Source organism: Pinus tabuliformis, chromosome X, assembly GCF_031772625.1.
Source record: "Pinus tabuliformis cultivar Carrire ecotype Pingquan chromosome X, CPIR1, whole genome shotgun sequence".
Lineage (NCBI taxonomy): Eukaryota > Viridiplantae > Streptophyta > Pinopsida > Pinales > Pinaceae > Pinus > Pinus tabuliformis.
In genome coordinates, this window is record NC_142308.1 from 1,209,362,012 (window position 1) to 1,209,386,245 (window position 24,234).

General features: G+C 35.5%; 1 pseudogene; it reads left to right on the plus strand.

Annotated features, from left to right (window-relative positions):
• Positions 1–10,131: 10,131 nt before the first annotated feature.
• Positions 10,132–23,010, plus strand: LOC149144314 (ubiquitin-conjugating enzyme E2 22-like; annotated as a pseudogene).
• Positions 23,011–24,234: the final 1,224 nt, after the last annotated feature.

Consider the following 24,234-nt stretch of genomic DNA (forward strand, 5'->3'; position numbering starts at 1 on the left):
TAAACATAAGTTTGAGCAGTGTTTTGGCGCATTCAAGCTCTTTAAAAAATGAACCTATTTCGGTAAATAACCACTGTGAATGTAAACCTTATCAGCCATCAAAGCCTTGGTCGTGTTTGCACCATCACCTCCACTTTTCATTTGGCCGATCGTTCACCTCAATATGATTGTTTACCCATTTTGAGGAACAGCTGCGAAGAGTGATTTCACCTAGCCATCCTTGTGACACTGCCGTGATTGGAAAATTCCAACCTGTACCTGGAATCAGCTGCTAACCCTGTTTATCACTCGTTCCTCAAAAGACGAGTCTTCTTTAAGCTCTTTTCAACTGACTCGTAAAATATGAAAAGATTGTCGAGTTTTTGCCTTCCAACTCGTTAAAGCGACCGGAAGTGCTATCCCTCCTCTAGATTTTAATCTTTTTGGACCTGAGGGATTATTGCCCAAAAAGATCGAGCGCTTGTTTTGTTCGGCTCGTTAAAACGATCGAAAACTCATCCCTTCTGTATTGTTTTATACTTTTTCAGACTTAAGGGATTAGATGACGAAAAAGGAATTTTGGAGTTAACTTTATGTACCTTTTCAGACTCTCTAAAAATGAAAAGGACCGAGTTATCCTTGTCGTTAGACTCATTAAACCACTAAATAGCGACAAACTTGTCTTTAGACGAGAACGAGTTTCACTATCGCTAGGCTCGTTAAAACATAGCGATGGGCTTGCCCGAAGGGCAGGTTATAGAACAAGCATATGTTATCCTCCTCAAGCTTGACAAAAATAAAGAGGTACTGGTCAGCAATGACTGGGGAAAAATTGGGAGAAACTAAAGAAAACTTTGATGGTAGCAAGTTGCTCTTGAACATGACACTTTTCCTCCGTACCACAATCGGGTTGGGTTGTTTCATTCACCGGTCATCACCATGGTCTCGCCATACCATCCATAATTGGGGTAATGCTACCGATCCATCGCATCAGTGTCACCATATGTTCAAGAGAAGTCGTTCAGAAGGAGTCAACCGGGTCCCATCCACTACCATACATTATCCTTCATCCATGACCGCCACCCTGAATCATATGTCACAGATCGTTTTCACCTCCATTAAAATCATTAGCTCCGTTCCGTGTCACTGATGTGGGATTCATTAAGGCCCTCCTTTGACGGATCGCTTCTTGTCGACATCAGCTCATTATCCAAGAATTTGATCTAGGAACAACCCCTTCAGTGCTTTGAAACTTGCATGCCTCAATGGCAAGTTTCTCACTTCCGGCGACAGGTATACATCAATGACCTTCGACCAGAAGATTTTGCGTGGTGTTCGACGCCAAGTCCTTTATTCACACCACGTGAATTGTACTGCAGTACCTTGAGGGTCATTATCATTATCGGTGATTCCTCTCGCGCTTGTTAACGGTTTACATCATTGACCGGTAATCAAGCGATGTCTTTCCATGTTCGACTTCAGCGCAATTCTCACATGGATCGACTTGTACTTAGAGTGAAGATCGAACGAGTTTGAAGACCCCGGATCTAGTTTCATCCATCTGGGCTGCGATATATATTCAGGAAAAATAAAGACATTTGACATGTACATCATTGCAGCAGATGATCATCCTACTCAAAGGATGATAATTTCACCAAAATTATCAGTCTACCATCAGACGATTGTCTGTGCTATGTACAAAAATGAATTTATAAAGCTGAGCATGGGAATGCCCGCCTCAGCCAGATCATGAAAGCAGTATGAATCATAATGTATTGTATTGTATCTTATTACAGGTCTCCTCCCAGCAAATGGATGAACTTCGGACCCTCCTGGATAAAGCATTTCACCCAATAAACGGCCTCATACTTTAGGGGGCAACTGTTATAGACATTTTTGTGCCTTACAGCATTGAGCATGAAATGTCCATAATCTAAGGGATCCAAAGTCCCTAAACATGTTGTTCCTACCCCTAGAGGAACAAGGCTAACTAACCACAGCAATTCACAGAAGTTCTCCACCTGAAACTGCTCAAAAACAAGTCAATTCAGGATCATGTCAACTGCTCCACTAACCATCTGCGCTGAATGTCAACTGCTACACTGGCTACCTGCGTCGAATGTCAACTCCAACACTAGCTACCTGCACTGAGCGAGTTTGGACATGTGGCAGACTCATTCCTCAAGGTGTTAGAGCCCAGGAAGCTTCCAAAATGACACTTGCCTCAGGGAATTCGACTGGTGATGAGTAAGAGGTTCCAAATCTCCAAGTGGAAGCAAGAACCTCCAAGTGGACTCAAGAACTAACAGAGGGAGAGGACACTAGTCAGATCTCAAGCTGACTCATCCTCTCTCCAAACATCTATATATGGATCTCTCCTCCATGAGATCCAGAGGCTGGAATTTTGTTATTGCAAAGAATTGCTGTTGGTTTGATACTGGAATCATTGGGTGCTTAATGCTTTGAAGGGAGGTGAAGATAGGAATTCCATTCTGCTGGGAAGGAGATGCTGGATTGGAGCCCTCTGGGTTGTATCTCTTCCTGAACCTTGTTATTTATCAATAAAGCTATCTTGGTTTTCTCCTATATACTGATGTATCTTTGATGTATGATTGCATTAGTGTATTTGATTTATCTCTAATCCTGAATCATTTATGAATATGAATATATGCCTTTGTGTTGTGTTCTTCTCTTGTCTCAAGTAGCTGTTCTCTTGTCACAAGTAGCTGTTCTCTTGTGATCTTGCAGGAAGGCAAGTAGCTGTTCTCTTGTGGTTTTGCGAGGAGGCAAGTAGCTTTGAACACCCAAAGAGAAGAGGATCTAGATCGAGGGACAAACGGAAGACACCGGTAAGTCCATTGATCTCTCCTCTTTCCCATTTCATAAAGGAAGAAACCAGAATAGCTGTCTCTGTTTGTTGCTAAGGCACTGTCACACCTTAGGTGGATAGGATCGTCCTGCATAGGCATTTTTCCCCACAACAATTGACATTGAGGTATTTACACCTAACATGGATAAATTTGAAAAGGTGCCCTATTTCACAAGTGAGAAGTGCATCAAGGTTTACCATTGTTTTATTTCAGGAACTTTTCCAACAAAATACCCGTGACTTTTCACTAGTGGAATCCCTATTTTATGATTGTAGAATCGTGGATTTAGACCATTTATATTCCTTATTTTTGAAATAGCTATATGAAATTTTTGTAAAGTGGCATGACGGAGTTTTTGTTTACCAAGGAATTTGCCTTTTCATGAGCTTAATTTTTGGTTTATCTTAAGATTGTTTGCTAGTGGCATTGCCCTATTTTCGGGGAACTATTGTTTTTGGATAATATATCTTCTAGGGTTTAAAAACTTTCCTTAGATATTTTTTTCCTTAGGTATTTCAATAAATATTTTGAAGACTTTATGAAGGCATCCTTTATGATGTTCTTGTAAGACTTTATAAAGGCTTCCTCTATGTTATTCTTGTAGAAATTTTGAATAATTTAACACATATTCAATGGAGATTATCCTGATCATGTACTATTGCGGAAAACATACACAATACATAAGCTCCTCTACGTTGATCATCAATATAGCAACATCAATAACAATAAAACATCAAGAGCATTCACACATTAACACAGTATGTATCCCGGGGAAAGCATCTCGCTAAAAACCCCAACTATCTGTATATTAACAATTGAGTCATGTAACATTACACAGCATAATACTTCTCACAAGTATCTCCACCTCTGTTACACACAATACAGCTCAGATCTGATCTCCAAATCTCTTCCACTGCTTGCTTGCCTCCACTGCTCAATACCTGCTCAAGAACTGATGAGAATGGCTCACCAAACTCGTTTTTCACCTGCAAAATAGTCACTCACTCTTTGTTGGACGTGAGCACAAGGTATAATGTGGGCAAATACGTGAGCAAACTCATTGGCATACTCAATCCCTTGATTGTGCAAGATCTGGTGCACAACTATAGTCACAACTAATAGCAATCTGATTCTCTACCACCTGTCCCTGTTGAACTGAACATGCACTGACATGCAACTGAGTTAACTGATGTATTCATTAGTTGTATTATGAGTTAATAACTTGTGAATTATTTAATAACTAATTCACCCAACTCATATCTAGTCTATTTGCCAGTTAGACTAGATACAACCAGTTTAACAAAGCTAAACTGAACACAACTCCATCAACTCCACAATCAACTCCACAATCAACTCCACCAAACTCAACTGATTGAGTTCTAACTGAAGTCATGCATGCAACAACTCAACTGACTCATAAGAAAAGCGTATTTCCTTCTGACAGCTGCATGTGCCACCTCTGTAGCTCAAACTGAAGTGCTCCAAGAGAATAAGATTAAGTTTATAGTCCAAATATTATTATGAGATAATAATATTTGACTTTTCTATTTTTGACAGCCAGTCTAAAAATAGACTTTGATCACTCACACTGTGATCACTCACACTTTCATCAAAAATAGAAGTCCGTATATTTTTTCCCAACTTGATCAATCATCCATAAACAGCAACCTGCAATCCATAGACATGATCCATATGTCTAAAAATAGACATAGTCTAAAAATAGACTTGCGCCAAAAATAGCATGCAGGCCCACTTAGTGAAGGCGACTCTTTTCACTAAGCTCCATCATCTTGTTGCAATCTCAACAATTCTTGGACTAGATAGAATCTTTTTACAGTGAAAAATTGATGGTGCATTTTGCATATTGGTCCTTAAATGTTCCATGTTTTGATGATATCATTATCGACCCTACCATATTTGGATTTTTTATGTTCTAGGAGTTGGTGGTTTTACAATGGATGCATTGCTTTATTGTGATGAGAGGCATGTTTCTTGGCTATTTGTTCATGTTGACACATGTGAGTCTATGACCACTTATTCTCAAGAGGGAACTACATGCTTTCTCCCCTATAGGTCTAGAGGATCTATCCCCACCAATTTTTGATAGATGGTTCTTCCATGAAGAAGTCTCAACCTATTATGATTGATTGTGTTTTTCCACATTATGACACTAGCTCTTTTTGGTTGAAAACTCTATTTCTAGGGAAAACTTGAGTGACCTTTTTTAGTTTTAGTTGGCCAGCATGTTTTAGTGGATATTTCTTCTTTACCTATACTAAAGGCCACACTTGTTAGGTTGTGAAATGTTGGCGCGGGAAATAAGGTGTTTTGTGGGGGTTTATATGTGACATGTTCATTACATTTCCCATGTCTCATGCTTAGCGTTAGGGGGGAAGTTTTTATGTAATTCTCTCTCTTTTGAGGCCTTCTATTCTGATTCGGGGAATGTTGTGCATAAGACCAAATTGATTGTGAGATAGGTATCCATATTCCTATTCACTTTCGTGTCTTAGCCATGACCAAACTATATTGATTTAGGTATTCTGTTGGCTTTATGGGGCCTGACCTAGGTTCAGTGTTAGTTACCCAAACAAATACCTACACTACTGGCCCTTTCGGCATCAACCTGTGGAGCGCGGACCGAAGTCTCACCCGAAGCATTATGGGGGGATGCTGGAACCAAGTTTTCACACCCTGAGATGATCGTGATGTCAGTTTTTACCCTCAGCCCCTACTTTCGCATAGGTTGCTAAGCCTTAGGGCTCTGTCAGTCTACCAATTTATTCCTCCCTTCAGTACCTCCATGAAGGTGTACGATTGACCTTCCCGCAACCTTAACCCATGATTTAGGTACTTCCGCGCAACTATGACAGCATACTATATAGGTTTCCAAGTTACCTTAAGTGTTCTACATATCTTACTAATCAATCACATTTAGCGCCGCGTAAACTAATATTCTTACTTGTGTTCAATTAACCATTATAATCACATATATTCGCGCATCACATAAACATTGTAAATTAAACCCAAAACGCAATATAAGTAGTTGCATTAACAAGAACTAAATACACAACGATTACATAATACTTCTCTTTATTGATATCTTTAAGTTAATACAGACTCTATCAGTCGTTCGCACTCAACTCTAGGGGTCCACACACTCAACTGCGGACTTCCACCCTAGGCCTATGCACACTCAACTGCAGAGCCTCTACCTACGCTAAGACCCAAGAACACTTAGGCTCCAATGCTTAACTCCTCACTTCATTCTTCGCTATCTCTCTAGAGCTTACTTACTTAGCTCCTTTTTATACAATCCCATGGTCTGCGGACCATGCGTGGATATTTACAACCAACTTTACACTTTACAAAATAAGGGCGGAGAACCCTTTATGACTCTTGACACCTTCGTGCTCCGCGACCACAAAATGTGGAGACTTTACAACTTTATTACAAAATTGTCCCAAAACATGGGATTTTAGCCACAAAACTATCCTTGGGGGAACCCGTTCCCAACATATTCACATAAACTCACTCTTAGTATTCGAGTTCTCTAGCTACTCATGTTGATTTATCACTATGATCAAACTTCCCAATCTCTCGTTAAACAAACTTTTGAAATGCCAATGATCAAATGTGTCTCACAAGCCTGCCACTAGCAATAATGAAGTACTACAATTGTAATGTTGTCATGAGGGGGGAAGTAGCTTCCTAGCTGTCATCCAAAGCCAAAGAATAAACATCCCAGCTGCGCATAGAAATTCTTATTGTACTTATGGTTCTGAAGCCGTGAAAGAAACATGATATATCTTTTCCAACATATTATTAAACCCACTCTACAACGATCGTGAAAGGAAATGAGTCACAATGTCTGAAATCTATTTAACACAGTTGTGTCCCTTTACAACTGTGTTAAATAGATTTCAGATCTTCATTTCCTCAAAAGTTGTAGGGACTTCAATCTCATTCCTCCTTTTGCCCAGGTCAAGCACAGGTTACATATTCAGCCGACCTGTGCTTTGCCTCTATTATTCTGCCCTCATGAGTATTTATTTCCTCCCTCTGGCTCTTCTTTTTATCATCTTTCTCTTCATCTTTCTTTTTCCCTGATGATGGATCCCATTTGGGATTCGAAACGTTGGTGTAAAAACTCCATTACTGTGGGTTCTCCGATCAGAAATTCAAATAACACAAACCACAGATCTCTGAAATCCAATATAACCTCATTTCACTTTGTAAGCTCATTCAAATATTCTCCCATATCTTCACAAGAGAGAATTTCAGTAGTCATGCACTCTAGAGTTGTAGTTGCAGAATAAATACCTTGGATATATTCGTACATACTCCCATCTAAGTATGGAATGAAATTATTAATGTGATTATCCAAAAGTTGAAGATGGATTGAGCCTGATTCTGATTCACCAGAAGGCCTATATTTCTCATATGAAACCATATCAACTTCTTTTGAATCAAGAGTTTTGTGATTAGTTAAGTTTGGTTTATTCTCGTTTGTTACACATGGTTGTGAAAAAGGTAAATCTAGTGGCAATTCATGTGAAGATTCATGATCATGCTCAGACTGACAATACCTTAAATCTTCAGCTTTTATTTTAGACCCCTTTTTTCTCAGTTCCAATTTCTTGCTTAGGTAAGTATTCCAATAATTCTTTATTTCATTATCTGTTCTCCCCAGAATTCTTCCATCTATCAATGCCCACCTGCAACTCAAACACAACATATGAATCAACTAGGTTTGCAGAAACTCTAATCAATGGTTATTTTTAATAATGGGTTGTTGCCAAATGAGTCATAGTGTTTAATAATGAAGTTTAGATAATTTAACAAACATTTTTGGTGATATTTTTGTAAAAATATTAAAATTTCTAGTAAAATTTGAACGAATTTATTTTTAAGAAAAATTTAAGCAAATTTATTTTTAAGAAAAATAAAAACTGATAAAAAAAAAATTTGGAAAAAGAATGAAAAATTAGCCCAAAATAATACAGAAATGTGGAGAAAATTACCTATTTCCAATAAGCTAGTGCATTTTTATTATAAGTTCTTCCTCATCTTCAGTTATGTTCCCTAGTTTCACTTTTGGGTGCAAATAGTTCATATTATACTAGAAATAGTTCAAATAGTTAAAATAGTGCAAATTATTATTAGATTATCCATTGAAGTTGAATCTCCTTGATATTGAAAGTGCCTATAAGCACTTCAATATCTTGTGATCATAAAATCTCTCTATGGGACTTATCACTATGGACTTTCCACTTCCACCCTCTCCAACTAAAGCTACAGTGGTGCCTCTCGACATTCTCAATGATATACCAAAAAATATTTCAACAGCAAGCCTTGTTGGATACCTGAAGTATATGTCTTTAAGTTCAATATCACCATGAATTTCCTTGAATACCAAGCCATTCATATCATTGATATCAATCTCCAACTTCCTATTAATTTTCATTGCATGTTAAGATTATGAATACCAAATATTCACTAATGTGAATACCCTTTGGTTTTTATACATTTTTATTCAAAATCAATATTGTCACTATAATCTGCATAGATCGGCTCAACATTCTGAATGATCAATGATGATTTGAACCATTGTCCAATTCCATGTAGACAACCCAATCATGTGTGCAATTTTGTACAAAAGTAGCAACAGTCAAATACTAACTAGAGAGTAGCTTAAGCAACGAAAGAATGATGTCCTAAGGGAACTCGGTCCTTGATCATATGATGCGACCTTCTTTCCTGAGAGGAATGAGATCAAGATAGTCCAAGAATGGACAATAAAAACAATATTGTCTGATGTTTGTAATGTAGGGCTTGAGTCTTCAATCATGTAGTAGCATTAAATTGCTTCACATACAAACGTTACTCCCTTTGAATAGACTGTGACCTACCCTCCTTAACTGTGTCAGAGATGGAGGATACAAACTAACCCTTTTGTCCCTTCCACAAGTGCCTTCAACATGCTGAAGTAGAAACTCTTCCTGTAGCCCAAACTGAAATATATATGATATAAAGAAAAAAATAGAAATACTTCTTCTCTTAATTATGGTCTGAAATGGAAGAGCATCCATAGCCTTAAACTTCCTCCAAATAGTTCTTTGAGCATCATGGCTGGCTAAGACTTGGTTGCCATAGGAGCTGCAATAATGCTACAATAATATTCCCCATAGGAGTTGTCCAAAGTGGAATTTGGCCCTAGTTACCAATTTTAACAGGTATTTACATGGTTGGAACAATTTCAAGATGCACAGATGTTTGGCCTATCTAACTTAATAATGAGCATTTTTAGAAAAGCACTTGAAATTATGGTTACAAATCATGTTAATATTATGAATTAAAAATAGTTGTACAATGTTTTTCTGAGTTCTGGTGCAGCAATAAATCAACTCCCAAAGTTGTTTTAGTAATCTATTTTATTTTCGGTTTTAGTTCCATTTTAGGAATCCACCGATAGTACAATTTGAATCAAAGTGTTTCATCCAAATAATAATATTTCTTCATGTTTTTTGGAGCTTTGAATTGAAATTTCATACCTTTCTTCCTTGCTCTTTGTTTTATAATAAATTGATATGATTTTGGAATTTTTCCTACTTTTTCATTTATTTATGTGCAAAAACAAATGGAGTTGTTTTATAAAATTGCTACCAGTGAAGAGAATTCTATCATTGATGTGGTCAAGTGTTGAGAAGGTTGTACATTTTCTGAAATTCATGATGATGAAATCGTTGGATACCCTTTTGATTTTATCCAGGATGGAATAAGTTTAAATCCAAAGCAAGAGAAAAAATGGAAAGTTTATACAACACTTTTAGGCATCAAGAGGAAACTAGGCACATTTGATGTGGAAACAAAGTGTTCAAATGTAGTGGAAACAATACCAATCTTTGAAAACATTGAAGTGAATGTGGAGGGACCTATGCATAAACAACCAAGAGTTGAAAATATGTCTTTTTCAGTGGAACAATCCATAGTTGCTATCATAGTGTATTGACATCTTGGACAAAAAAAAAATAAAAAGTTTAATGGAAGAGTTTGTGAATGAGAAATTACTCTCAAAGTATATTTAGAAAAGGGAGAATCTAAAATAAAGATCCATCGTGAAATTTGTGGCATTGGTTATGGAACATGTGATGTATCCTTGGAAGCACAAACAACATGCAACTTCAAAAACCATCATATGAAAACAGAGGCCCATCAAAAACGCCTTTCAATGCCAAGTGGTAGTGAAATTCCTTCATGTAACGAAGTACAACAGACAATGATGGTTGGAGATCAATTTCATATTGATCAAGAAATCAAACTTATAGATGATTTCAACAAGACACAAGAGCCTAATTTGTTCAAGGTGGTGGAAGAAACACTTGTGGACTGTAAGGACATGAAAAAAGTGAGAGTGGAATGTACATGATGTAATAAATGGTTCTGTTTAGTGCCGGCAAGTGGTATTATTGATAGTTCTCTAAATGAACACATGAAATCAAAGAAGTACACTACTTCTACTAAAAATGAGAGTTCACATGAGGAGATTGGGCTGAGGAGTGGCACGATTGGGAGACCCAAGAAGCCTACCAATGATAAGTCCTGACAAAGTTTGACTAGGTTCTTGGTCCCATTATCACCATCAGTATTACATAGGGGTTCTACAAGTGCGAATGCTTCTACTTTAGGTGTGTTAATTAACAACTTAGACTAAACTTGAATATGAATTTGTATATTATTTTATTTATCCTACTTCAAACTTAAGTCCTGACAAAGTTTGACTAGGTTCTTAGTCCCATTATCACCATCAGTATTACATAGGGGTTCTACAAGTGCGAATGCTTCTACTTTAGGTGTGTTAATTAACAACTTAGACTAAACTTGAATATGAGTTTGTATATTATTTTATTTATCTTACTTCAAACTTATTTGTTTCTTTTCCATCTTATTATAGCTCAATTATCTCCCTTGTTACTACAATGTTGGGGGTATTGGTATCTTTATATTGATAGAAATGGGGAGAGATTGGAAACAGGTTCTAATGGATGATCAAAGGGGTGGAAAATTATGGGCCATAGAGAAGCATACCAAGATCAGCCTATGTTATGAACGTATTGAATGTCATATTGATGATACATATAGGCATATTCATTGCCAAAGGGCTTCTGAAACAGGGATGCCATTTGATTCATTAACATGCAACTTTTGTAAGTTTTTTCTACAATGTGATGACTTCAAGATCTAATTATATCATGAATCAATGTGCACCAACAAAATAAGTGAACAAGACACTAGAAAAGGTAGAATACTAGACTATTTGACTCAAAATGAACTGAAGGATGATGTAAGGGTTACAAATGCTAATCATAGATCAATAATGCGATATCTTTGGTGGTAGAGGATAAAGGTTGCTACACTCTCTATTTTAATGAGGTCCCTAAAGGAAAAGTTGTTTGAATCGACAAAAAGGAAGGATGTCTTTAGGTTTTGCAAGGATGTGTGTGAGGCACATAAGTAAGGAAAATTACAAGGTAAAGATGCAGCTTGGGAATTTGTCAAGGATATTTTTCATAACTTGATGCATGCAAAAGCAGGGAGAAGGTATGGTACATCCATAAAATCCCTTTATGAGATGATCAAGTTGTGGGGAGGTCCTAGATTTCATAGCTTTATTAGCTTGAATCTGGATGGTCCTTCAATATCTACAACTTTAAGGCAAGTTAGAAAGTCATTAGCATATATCCAAAGGGAGCACGAGCACATTTTTGAGGTATTCGGAAACGTTTATGCTTCTTATAAAGACAAGCATGGTATAGATGGCCCAATTCCCATATTTCTCGCTGAAGATGAAATAATTGTGAAAAAATATGTTAGGCGAGTAGCAAAAATCGATACACTAGTGGGGTTTTGTGGTATGAAAGAAGAACATCAATGCCAATCACATTTCTTGGTAAGAGTTGGTGAGGGAGCTGTAGGCTATGAGATTATAAAAGATTCTTTTAAGAACAATGTTATTGGCAATGATGCACGTGTTATTATTGCAAACCTCTACATGAAAAGCTTACTCGTTTGGATGTTGTTGTTCATCCAACATGCAATATGTTCAATGCAAATTTTGTTTATCAACAATGGGAAAAGGTAGAATCTATGTGGAAGAAACACGTGGAAAATAATTTGGGACCTATTATTGGTCATTCCTCAGATGGGGATAGCAGAAGAAGACAATGTATGTTGAAGGATTATTCTTCAACATTAGGTCTTCGATTTCAAATTCCTTGGGAAGGGTGGAGGCTAACCGAGTTGTACAATGGTTGCAATGTAACATGATTTCATGACCAATATTACATCCACAACGACAAAAATCTAGTGAATCCTTTGTTTAGCGGTCGATGAGAATTGATTTTAGGAAATGAGTACATGAGTTTTGGTCATGTCAGAATGGTTTATCACACTTTTAAAGTTGATGATCACAAGCTTAAGGGTGAATATATAGAGAGGATGTATTGAAAAAATTGGGGATCCACACAACACATTGCTTCAAGGCATGTTCATAGGTGTTTGAAAGAGTTGAGAAGTACAACAAGTGGAAAGTTAGAGAGGACACTAGCTACAAAGACTTATCTAATAATAATTGTTGACTACATTGACATATTTATGTCTCATAGTTTGAGCCTTTGGGAATCGGTGCGAAATTCTTCACGAGTTCATCATTTATTCACATTATGGTTATGCTGGGTACAGAAACAATCTCATACTAATGTCAACATAAATTTCATCAGCAGCGAGGCATATCAAGATGTGAAATTTTCTTGCCATTTTGAAGTTTTGTTGATGAGATTGTTTCGAGATCATTACTCTAACTTTCCATGTGTTTTGCACTTGACTGGGTTAGATGTATGTGAGAAAATCTTTAGTAAAGTTTGTGGGATTGTTGGAGTGGAGAGGGCCTATGATTTCACTCACTTGCTTCATGTTGTTGGAACCCTTAATAGAGTTGCTGAAGAAGAATCAGATCCTCGGGGGCTTCATTTTAATAAATATCATAAGAAGAAAGAAAGCATTTGGAATAGATTGAACCAAGAAACAATACAAAATATTGATATATTGTCACAATATGATTCAATATCCACAGACGCTAAAATTGTAGAAGCCCTTAAGATTGGATTGAAGAATGCACAAGACATTTTATCAACTCTTGGAATGCAACCAGAAAATTACACTCAATCTTTTTGGTGGGTTAAACCATGGACATAGGATCAAAATTATCCAACATTCCAAATTGTGGATGAAGTAGTTAATGGTTCTCCACCGAGTTGTTCCAAATCTATATTCCAATCTTCATCATCATTGGTACAAAATAAAAGTGAACTGCAAATAATGGAAAATGAGTGGAGACACGAGTTGGATGAAATTTTAGATTCCATTAATGAAAATGGAAGAAAAAAGATAAAGCCAGTGGTGGATCTTGATGGTAAGGATATGTTTAAAGCATGTTTGGTTAGTCAGTTGAATGGAAATCCAACATTATCCAAAGATAGGTTGATGAAAGTGAGAAATGGGGTCTACTTTAGGCGAGATGGGAAGGCTCCACAAAAGGGTGTTCAATTGGCTTGGGAATTGGATCAGATTGTGGGGTGTTGTTCGAAAGAAACTCAATTCCCCCACTGAACGTACTACAAGAAAAGGTATTCCTCAAAGTACAAAATAAGGTGTTTCTTGTGGAATGTGGTACATTGGAAGGGTTCCAAGAATAAGGAAGAAGGATGGTAATAGGGTGTTTGATTACCATAATGACATTAACATTTTGGATAGATTAGAAGGCATCAAGCTTCAAATATGTTGGTGATCTAGGTGGATGTTGGTGGCCACCCACTTATCCCACTTTGATCCCCACAACTGTCTCTTTCAACTTTTCAGTTTCCTTATTTGTAGCACAATTTACTATTTTTAGCAGTTTTTTGGGTCCTAAACTTCCGCCGTCTTGAGGCCCTAAACGATTGATTTTGGGAAATCTGGGAGCAGGGAAATGTTTAAGAACCCCCCCTAAATTTATAAATATAATAAATGGGCGAATCTCCATGGTATATAGGAAAAATGGAAGGCGATTTTATCAATAATATAATATGTATATATAATTTTTTGGCCAATCTCTCACCAAGCATGGCGAATATTTTACTCAATTATAAAATCTTGTAAGATCTTGGCGAGTCTTTCACTAAATAATAAAACTTTGTAAAGCCCTAGTGAATCTTAGCATAGGCTACATGCTGGTTTAATTCCCCCATTTAAATAGGCTACATTCCAGGTGAATACCATGGGTCAATACCATGTGCCATTTTTATTTTTATTAATTCTAATATTAGGGTTAATAATGGTTTTTTGCATGGTATTAATAACAATCTAGTCCATGGTATTTGTCCCATAGTATTTTGGCCATAGGTTTCACCTAAATATAACCCATTTTTTGAGTGTTCGTAAATATAAGGTGACTTATGGAGTAAATATAAAAAAATGTTTTATTTGTTTACCATACCTCTCGTTTATTTATATTTTTATTAATTTACCATACCTCTTTTACAAATATGGTATTTGGCCCATAGGATTCACTTAAATAAAACCTCTTTCTTGAGCCTTCATAAATAGAACGAGGGTTATGGACTAAATATAAAAAGAGGTTTCATTTATTTATGATATGTCTAGTTTATTTATATTTTTATTTATTTACCATACCGTTTGAGTAAGTATAAAAAGACATTTTATTTATTTACCATACCTCCACTTTACTTATATTTTTATTTGTTTACATCGTTACATGTATATAAGGTGACTTATGGAGTAAATATAAAAAATGTTTTATTTATTTACCATACCTCTCATTTATTTATATTTTTATTAATTTACCATACCTCTTTTATAAATATGGTATTTGGCCCATAGGATTCACTTAAATAAAACCTATTCTTGAAAATGGGCGAATGGATTCACTTAAATAAAACCTATTCTTGAAAATGGGCGAATGGAAGGTTGTAAGTCCTAATTTCAAGGGCTAAATTTACCTTTTTTACCCTCTCCCTTAAAATAAGGTGGGCTATTTGAGGTGATTTGTAAAAATGTACTATGATACAAAATATTTGCCCACTAAAAATTTAAAACCCCTTAATTTCGCCCAAAGGGCGAACATTCACCCCTAAAATTATCCTTGTCTGGGAGCAACATGGATCCATGGTCCCATGTTGCTCCTCCCAAAGTTGTAGTTCTTGGATAGATCTTCTTAACGAGATATTGTGCGCGTCAAACGGAGATTGTATGCCAAAGTTACGACCCCGAGAAGTTGATCTACCAATTTATCCAAACGGGGCCCACAGTTTGGTGTTTCATCTTCTAGGGTTAGGTTTTTGGATGTTTAGGGTTTTCCATTATTTCTCAACAATAAATAGGCCTTCGAGCCTCATTGTAACACAGTTTAGAGGCATGCATCTGCCACATCGCTTCTCAGAGATAAGCTACCATCGCCCTAGCTAGTTTATTTCCATTTTTGTTTGTAAGCATATTTCAGTATTTTACAGTAATGAAATGAAGTATTATTTCTGTTGCATCTCTATATGTATGGTTATATTTGTAATTTGTTGCGTTCCTATTTAAATTTGGATCAGTGGTATCAGAGCGGTCTGCTTTTTCTCTGTTTTTCTTTGCATGTCCCCAACGAGGTCGAGATATAAGGAGTTAGGGCTTGAACAGGTCGAACCTTTGAAAGACCAGCCTTGCAAATCCCGACGGCCTCCCATGGTGGATGAAAAGAAATACGAGGGGGCAGGAGATCCTATCAAAATATTTTTCAAAGAAGCCCTTGAGCGCCAAAGGAATGCGATGATGGACGACTTTGCCCAGATCCTTCAGCGGCTACCCAGAGGCGATGCATTAGCTTCCAACAACTACTTTGGAAACACCACACCATTTAAGGTAAAGTTAATTTGGAAATCCCCATATTCGAGGGTCAGATAGACACAGATGCCGTAGATAAATGGTTAAATCTGCTAGAAGGTTATTTTTCTGTTCATGATTTTTCTAGTTGGGAAAAGATTATTTTCGCTCTTCTCAAAGCAGCCCCCCACGTTAAGGAATGGTGGGAAAACTACTGCGAGCAAAAGGATGAAAGTCTATAGGTGGATGTGGTAGCATAAGGTAGATGTGTTGTAAATGGCCATATTTTGGTTATCTATTTGGAGCATTACTAAGAATAAGTTGCTATTGAATACAATAACTATACTTATTTTATTTTGCCTATGCAGCACCTTGTTGACTGTTTATGCATTGTATTTGTGTAATCTTCTTTTCTCTTGAAAATGGTAGGAAGAATCCATAATTGTCCCTTCACAAGCCTTGGTGGGGAGGTGAACAAACTACAAGTCTTTGTTGATAAATTTATCCCTTCGTTGAACAATTTCGAGGTATGCAAAAGTGTTGTTGGGACATTGTAATTTTATTTAAGATTTTAAATTTAAATTTATTATTGGTTTGAACTTTGTATTGATAGACATATGTTCTTGGTAGGCTTCTTTAGATACTTATCTTCTTGGAGGTGAGTTTATCATTGTTGAATTCCACAAAGAATTATGCACATTTATCATTTCAAAACAAATGGAGGAAGTGGTGTATCAAATCTTTTTGGTGACAAAGGAAATGAAAGAAGATGTTTGAGCATTAGTTGAAGAGTGCACTGGAGAAGACAATGTAATTCCCACCTTGAGTCAGATATCATACCTCCTTTTTCAGGTGATTTTCAACAAGTGATATTTTTGTGCTTACTGCAAGACATTTTCCTTGATATTTTTGTGCTTCCACCATCACTTATATGCGACATGAACTATAGAATGCAATTGTTAATAGTTTATTCTGTCATATAAGCTGATTTTTTTTCTCAGTGACGTATATTCTTCTACATATCTCCTTTTATTATGTGTCAATCATATCCATCCATGATGAGTATTCCTGCTAACCCTGCACACTTCTCTTGTACAATGATTGGTGGCATTGTCAAGAGTGTTCACATAAATGCCATAAGTTGGAAATGTAGGTGCAAACATAGAGGAGAATGTGGGTGCCTAATAAATAGGGATTGGGTGCTTAATAAGCATGAAGTGAGGTTTTGAGCCCCATGTTTCACCAAATCAAATTTGAGAAATTCATCTTATCTATTGGTCAACCTTTTTTATAATGACTCTGCAGCCATAGACTAATAATGAGCTATAATTTAATTAAATAGGAATAGCCAAGTCAACAGTCCACCCATGTTAAGTACTCATAATGCCTTACATTATCGAATCAAAATTGTCATTACGTCACCTTGACCTCTTTCTCTTTAGGTAAAATCTAGGGGAGAGAGACTAGTGTGTATGCCTATGCTAAACCAAAATATTTGTTTATCGCAAATTTGAATCTTGAGTCTCACCAACACAGAGAGAATTTGAAGCTTGAGTTTCACTGCCATGAGATTAAAAGAAAATACAAGAGCTTCTTTACAAATACAATATTAGTTAGTGCATAGATAAATTTTGGCATGATAACATGAATGGTTTCTCAAAAAATGGACCAAACAAAACATCTTAGGCATGCATTATAATTTATATGAACTTTGCAATGTTAAAAGTGGCACTAACCCAACTTAGTGGCACAAAGAACAATTGAAGCCAAATAATTTATAGAGCATGTAGTTGTATAAGTGCATTATCTACATCATCACATATATAATTTAGAAGGTCACATATCTTATTGATACCCTAGCAAAGGTCTTGATCGAGGTTAAAACTCAATGGAAAAAGATGAAAGGATTTCTCATATCCAAGAAATGTATAAATCCATAATACAATGGCTATTGGCTCTAATCCTCATTCATGAATGCAACCATTGCGTTCTCATATGTGCCAAAGACTCATATGCTCCACCCAAAACCATTAATATCAAGCCCCCATTCCTTGGAGGATACAGTGATATAACCATTGGAATTCAAGTCCAATTCTGTAACCAGTTCGACAGTATATTACTCCCATTGGAACATGCTTTATCTTAATTTATATAAAATTTGGTTGCCTCAGGCATTTAACTATTTTCATGCACAAATAGAGCATTAGAAAAGGCTGACCATTTTTATGCGGAGACATAGCACTAGAAAAGGTTAATGTTGTTGGCATGGATTGAAGAACAAGCACTCCATTCATTCACATGCTTCCTTTTCTTCCCAGATAAATGGTTTTCATTTTCTTATGCTTGTACTATGTCACTAGTAGCCTTCTCATTCAAAATGGTCGAAGATTCCTTGGTCCTTAAAACAGGAGAATAAATACTTTACTTTCTTCTCCTGAAAATTGTTACAACCTCGTATCTTTTTTCATTTCTTTCTACAAAAACTGCACTATTGTATGCCATATGCATATCTTGACCATTTTTTGTAGGAATATTCATTGAAATCTCATTCGAAGTGAGGGAAATATATACAAACCAGTCTTCAACCTAGAATTATTGACTGAAAGTTTCAGATTCTGGAAATAGACTTGATATTTTAGTCAAAGTAGCAAAAGTCAAATTAGAAATTATAGATTTCAAAACATTCACTTTTCAGTCTTGAGGCCTTCTTAGAAATTTTTGAACAAGAAACTTCCAATCCAACTAACCCCAAGTTTTAAATTGCGATAGTTTCCCCACTTTCTCTAGAACTAACTCCAAAAACTTTCTCTGTGCTTCCACACAAAGTTGCAAGTGTCTATGGACCTGCTCAAAAGAGAGGCACACAATCAACGTGACATTTTAAGTTCATACTTCTCTATAGCATAACAGAGTCATGTACAATGAATGAAAGCCAAGATGGAAATTATAGCCCTTAACTCTAGCGATTTGCATGACCTTCTTTGTACCTCCATCTGCATCCATAGGGACTGTATGATCTGCAATGTGCTAAGATACAAAAAAATAATTTTAGCTAGATATTCCCTCTCTTATTGCATCATTAGTCTTAGAAAATAAAACATCATTTGGAGAGGCTAAAATGGTCTAGGGACCATAAACCTGAGGCATAGTCTCTAACAGAAATAAACTAAAGCACATAGTTGTGACTCTCCTTAGTCCTGACAGAATTGAAAACCCTTTTTTACAAAAACACCTTGGAGACTTTGTCAAATCCTAATGGTGTTGTTTAAACTGATTTTCTTCTGTAACCTGGGCATTTCAAGGCCTCCTCCTTGTTTGGGTTGTGGTGTTATATGTTTTTCAAACTAGTTCTGTCGAATATAGCAATATGTATCTCAAAATGTGATTGATGACAATACCTAGGTAGATTTGACATGACACAATGCAAACATTCTTGCTGGAAGGAAGGACACTTTACCAAAGAAGAAATATATGAAGACAATTTGCAGAAACCTTTTGAAAAAATTCCGCCATCGCTTATATGGAATTGGAAGTACATAATCCATTTGTTAATAGTTTCTTTCACCCTATAAAGTGATGTTTTCTTAGTTTGAAAATTATTCTATCTCCTTTGCGCTTACATGTCAATAATATATGTTTGTGATGAATATTTATGTTAACCCTACAAACTTCTCTCATACGTGATCATTGACATTGATAATAGTGTTCCTATAAATGTCTTAAGTTTCCAATGTAGACTTAAAGGAGAATGTGGGTGTGTAATAACCATTGAGTGGCTATCTAATAAGCATGAAGTAAATTTTTGAACCCTTAGCTTCACAAACTCAAAATTGAGAACCTTCTGTTATCTGTTGGTGAACCATTTTATAGTGACTCTGCAAACATAGATTAATAATAAACTATGATTAAATAGGAAAAAACTTGCCCATGTTAAGTACACACAATTCCTTCCATTACCGAATCAATATTTTCATTATCTTACTTCAACTCTTTCTTTTTGGGTAAAGACTAGGGAGCAAGACCTATGTGTATGCCCATGCTAAACAAGAATATTTGTTTAAGGGGAATTTTAATATTGAGTTTCACCAACACAAGATTAAAAAAAATACAGGAGATTCTTTACAAATGCAATGTTAGTTAGTGGATACATAAATTCTGTCATGCTAACATGAATGTTTTTTTTTGGAAGATGGAGAAAACCAAACCTCTCAGGCATGTAGTGTAATTTATATGAACTTTTCAATGTTAAAAGTAGTCTTGACCCAACTTAGTCATACAAAGAACAATCGAAGACAAATAATTTCCAGAGTATATAGTTGTATATATTTATGTTATTTACATCATGATACATCTATATAATGGTTCCTATCTTATTGGTATGCTAAAAAGGGACTTGATCAAGGTTGAAACTTAAGGGGAAAATAATATAGCATCTCTCATCTCCTAGCAATGTATAAAACCATAATGCAATGGGCATTGGAGTTGAATCGCATTCATTAATGCAATTATAGCTTGCTCATATGTACCAAATTCTAACTGACGTTGATATAAAATGCTCATCTAATTCACCCAAAACCACTCACATCAAGCCTCCTTTCCATGAAGGATATAGTGGTATAACCATTGGAATTCAAGTCCAATTCGGCTACCATTTTGAGAATTTATTATCCCCGTTTGAGCATTTTATAACTTTATTCGTATAAAATTTTCATGCAGAGATAGAGCACTAGAAAAAGTTGATTATGTTCATGTAGATATAGAGCATTAGAGAAGGTTTATTATTTTTACGCGGAGATAGAGCACTAGAAAAGGTTGATTATTTGTATGGAGAGATAGAGCACTAGAAAACGCTAATGTCATTTCCATGGGTTGAACAAAAATCATGCCATTCATTCACATGCTTCCTTTTTCTTCAGATAAAGGATTTCCATTTTATTATTCGTGTACTATGTCACTAGTAGACTTCTATTGCAAAATAATTGAAGAATCCTTGGTCCCAGAGAAACAAGAAGAAATATTTTCTTCTCCTACCAATTCTTGGAGCCTCATATCTTTTCTTATTTCTTCCTGCTAAAATTGTACCATTGCATCATATGCATACCTTGATTGTTTTCTACCACCAACCTGCAAATGTTTTGTAGGGATATTCTTTGAACTCTCATTATTTTAATTACATTAATGTTGTACACATTTTTCACCCCGATACAATTGGTCAATATAGACAAGAATGAATATGTGGCCCCTTTATCTTTTCATGGCTAGTGGTATTTATTCCTTGACTATGTTATCTGTTCTTTTATTTTTCCTCATTCTTTACTGAAGTTTTTGTTCTCAATCCTTCAACATAAATGAGAGTTGTGAAATTCCATCATGCTTTCTAGATAGGGAGGTTACATCTGTCAAATCAGCAAGTGGATGTTTTCAACCATTGCTTTAAGTTGAATTTCAGGCAATTGTGTCAGTGGGACATGGTAAAAATCCTGACCTTACTGATGGATGATGGGCCCTTTTAGCTCATTATAGATACTCAATGATCTCTAATAGAGGTTTTACTACAACTAAATTGGCATATTATGAATGTTTCTATCCCTTTTTCCCCTCTTGCATATATTTTTGGCATAAATTTCTTTATTTTTTACTACAAGTCCCTCTTCCTTTCAAAAGTAAAAACCTTACATCAGTAAATAGTTGGGGCCTTCCATATCTTACTAGACCTTGTGTGCTTTCTATTACGATTTGCCTATACATAAATAGCTATTAATAACTGGCATATTGTGAATGTTTATGTTTTGTCTTTACCAATATATATATTTTTAGCATATTTTGGTTTCTTCAACATTGCAAGAAAGTCCCTTTTTCTTTCATCTCCTCAATGCTAGAATTAAAGGTGAAGAGTTTTGATTAGTCTTCAATTTACAGAATGTAAAACCCCAATATCCTGGACAATAGTGAAAAATACATGTAGGTTGTTATATTTCAAGTTTCTCACGATCAGTTAATATGGTTTTTGTCAGGCATAAATTTTTGTGATGCTTTCCATTTTGAAGTGGATCTTCATACATAAATACATATATATCATGTGCTATAGGCTACAAACGAGAACCTCCCACCCATGGTGATAAATGAAATTTCAAAGGAGCTGAAGAGTCTTAATGAATCACCTCATGGAGGTATAAAAGTGGTGGTGAACGATGACAACTTTTTCAATAATAGTTGCAGACATTGAAGGACTAGGTACATTCTAAAAGAATAATACATATCAATGTAACATATTTTGGACGTTTTATGCTTAAGAAATTAATCATTTTTTCATACTTCATTTACTGAAGAATCTGAATTAATTTTTTTGCATGGTTATTACTAGATTTTTGGAACATGAGCTATATTTACATTTATTGATGCTTTTTCCTGTAGATGGAACTCCATATGAATTTGGTTTTTTCCGAATGAAACTGGTTCTAACTCCTGATTTTACAAACTCTCCTCCTAGAGGTAATTTCTCATCCTTATAATGACGCTTCATCCAATTTACATTCTCTTAAATGGATATTATGTTTGCTTTAGATGTTTAGTTTCCTATAGGACATTCTTTTTGTTTTTCTACTTACTGCTTATCTAAATCATCAAGTATATAAGGGGGATGCATGACTTGTAAAAATTGAGAAATAAACTTTCGTGTCTTTCAATAGTAATGATTGGCTTGGACTGCAGGGTATTTTTTCACAAAAATCTTCCACCCTAATATTGCAAGCAATGGAGAGATATGTGTCAATACTCTAAAGAAGGATTGGAATCCAACCCTTGGACTGTGACACATTCTTCTTGTATGTGTTCATCCACTTATCAATTTAGCTTATTTATGGGTATGATGTGCTTATGTTACAAGAGGTACGATGTGCTTATGTTACAAACAAAATATATTGATATGGGTTTATTTTGTAGGCTCTATACAAGAATTCATGCTTTGAAGCCCAAATTGAAGAGTAAAGTGGAAATTTCAGAGTCTACTGCTTCAAATGAAGGCCAAAAAAAATACCCTTGTGACCTCTCCTACCCCACTTCTACCATGCACAACAAATATGAGAATAATATTCAAGATCCAAGCTTAAATTTCGCTTCAACAGAAGTTATAGGAGTTGGTGCAACAACAGTTCATAAGAAGAAGGATCTAGCTTCTACAAGAGTGCACATTGATAAGAAAAAGATCGATGCAAGGAAGAAAAGTCTTAAAATATCATAGAACTTTGTCCCTTCTTATCAGTTATTTGAGTCTTTTAACTGGTCATGTTACAACGGTGAGCTAATTTATTCTATGAAATTAAAATGCGTTGATCCTTTGAGATTGGATTGAGTATAATGTATTGAGATGATGGAAAGGTTTGGTCTCATAATTTTTGGGAGACAAAAATTGGGCACCTGAGACATAGTTAATGGAAACTTCTACAATTTTATCGATTGGTGTCTATATTTATTATTTTTGGCGCCCCCTTAAGAATTTTGTATTTTTGTGTTCTATTATGAGATTTCATCCATGTAAATATAGTTTGGTAAGTAATTTCAATGATTGTATGCAATTTTCGAAATAGTAGTTTTGTTGATGCTAATTTGTTACTCTGAACAACCATGCCCATAATGGAAACATTGAATCAACCTGAAATATTGAGTTTCTTTGGCAATGTTGAAATTTAGTCCTTTCACAACAATTAGTTTTTAGTTGAATAATGCCTATTTTTCATTTCTGTGGGTATGATGTGTATTCGATGCAAGGAAGAAAAGTCTTAAAATATCATAGAACTTTATCCCTTATTATCAGTTATTTGAGTCTTTTAATTGGTCATGTTACAAAGGTGAGCTAATTTATTCTATGAAATTAAAATGCATTGATCCTTTGAGGCTGGATTGAGTATAATGTATTTAGAAGCTAGAAAGGTTTGGTCTCAGAATTTTTGGGAGCCAAAAATTGGGTACCTGAGACATAGTTAATGGAAACTGCTACAAGTTTATCGGTTGGTATCTATATTTATTATTTTTGGCACCCCCTTAAATAATTTTATATTTTTTTGTTCTTTTATGATATTTCATCCATGTAAATCTAGTTTGGTATGTAATTTTCAATGATTGTATGCAGTTTTTGAAATAGTAGTTTTGTTGGTGCTAAGTTATTACTGCGAACAACCATATGCATAATGGAAACATTGAATCAACCTGAAATATTGAGTTTCTTTGGCAATGTTGAAATTTAGTCCTTTCAAAACAATTAGTTTTTAGTTGAATAATGCCTATTTTTCATTTCTGTGGGTATGATGTGTATTAAGAGGATGGAAAGGCTTGGTCTTAGAACCTACTCCAATTATAAAACAAAATCACTACTTAGACTAGGATGTTTAAACCTGATATAAAAAGTGGGTTTTTCTCAGAGTCAAAAATAATTTCTCCATCGAATTCGAAATCAATTTTATTCGTT